This window comes from Amphimedon queenslandica, unplaced genomic scaffold, assembly GCF_000090795.2.
Source record: "Amphimedon queenslandica unplaced genomic scaffold, v1.1 AMPQUscaffold_10039, whole genome shotgun sequence".
Lineage (NCBI taxonomy): Eukaryota > Metazoa > Porifera > Demospongiae > Haplosclerida > Niphatidae > Amphimedon > Amphimedon queenslandica.
The window spans coordinates 3,442-5,028 of NW_003549690.1; positions in this window are offsets into that span (position 1 = coordinate 3,442).

Consider the following 1,587-nt stretch of genomic DNA (forward strand, 5'->3'; position numbering starts at 1 on the left):
ATAAGTCAGTAAATATTTATTGATGGCCTCTTGATTCTCTGCTATCCATTCCTTTAAGTATTCAACGCTACTGCTCTCAATATTTCTCGGCTGTATTATGAGTGGAAGGGTATCTCTTTCATGCTTTAATATCTCCACACCAAGACTAGCCATATTAAGTCTGCGAGTTTACACCTACCCCGGTACCCCCTCCTATCTGTGGGTGTGGCTATCTGGAAATAACAATGTGTGCTCAAGTGTCTTTCTCTCTGTCTTTTCTCAAAAGATCAGTCAGAAATGTGAAGGGCTATTTGGAATGGCTGAAAAATAAAAGGTATTTTTGTTCTGAGGCAAGTGGTGCTGGATTTTTAGACGCTGAGTGGTTTGAATTAGCAAAGAAGCAGTTGAAAGGGAAGGATCCTAGCCAGACACTAACATGGAACACTCCTGAAGTAAGGGGCTGCTGGGGGACTACTTAAACTTTACCTTAGAGGTTCACTGTTAATTACGGAACCCTGTTAATTTCTAATTTTACTACTGGCATAATAATTTTAATTTAATTTAATTTAACTATCAGAGCCTGAAATAACAGTCAGATATCAGACATTTTCCGACCATATTGCTCAATTGTTCAACTAAGTTCTGTGTTATTTTACCATTTTTTCTGAACAACATAATTTTTTAACAAATTAATGAAAAGCTTAACACAATAACATGTCCTACTCAGAGTTTCCCACAAAGCATTGCTAAGTGAGTAAGCATCGTGAGCTGACAAGCATTTTTGAGCAACTTTAGGAATTTATTTAAAAATCTAAATTTTATCAGAATCACTCCAAACTTTCTACACAGCATAAGAACATGTATATGTATCAGGAAAAATTGCAAAATGAAGAAATTCTCAACTTTTCATTTTTGATGAAATTTGATCAAAATCCCTGTACTGTAGTACAGGGACTTTGGCCCGATTTTTGAGCAACTTAAAAAATTTGTAAAAAATCCAAACTTGATTGGAATCAGTTTAAACTTGCTACACAACATAAGTACATGTATATGTATCAGAAAAAGTTATAAAAATGGAGAATTTTCTACTTTTCATTTTTGACAAAATTTAACTAAAATCCCTGTATTATAGTACAGGGACTTTGGCCCGATTTTTAAGCAACTTTAAAAATTCGTAAAAAATCCAAACTTGATCGGAATCAGTTTAAACTTGCTACACAACATAAGTACATGTATATGTATCAGGAAAAGTTATAAAAATGGAGAATTCTCTACTTTTCATTTTTGATGAAATTTGACCAAAATCCCTGTACTATAGTACAGGGACTTTGGCCCGATATTTAAGCAACTTTAAAAATTTGCAAAAAAAATCCAAACTTGATCGGAATCAGGCCAAACTTTTTACACAGCATAAGAACATGTATACATGTGTGTATCAGGAAAAATTATAAAAATGGAGTGTCTAAATATCTTTTTCAATAGGGTATTTCCATAAAGCCGCTATACACTAAAGATGATACCTCCCGTCTTGAGTCTGAGATACCCGGGAAGTACCCCTTCACTAGAGGGCCCTACCCCACCATGTACACACACAGACCCTGGACTATT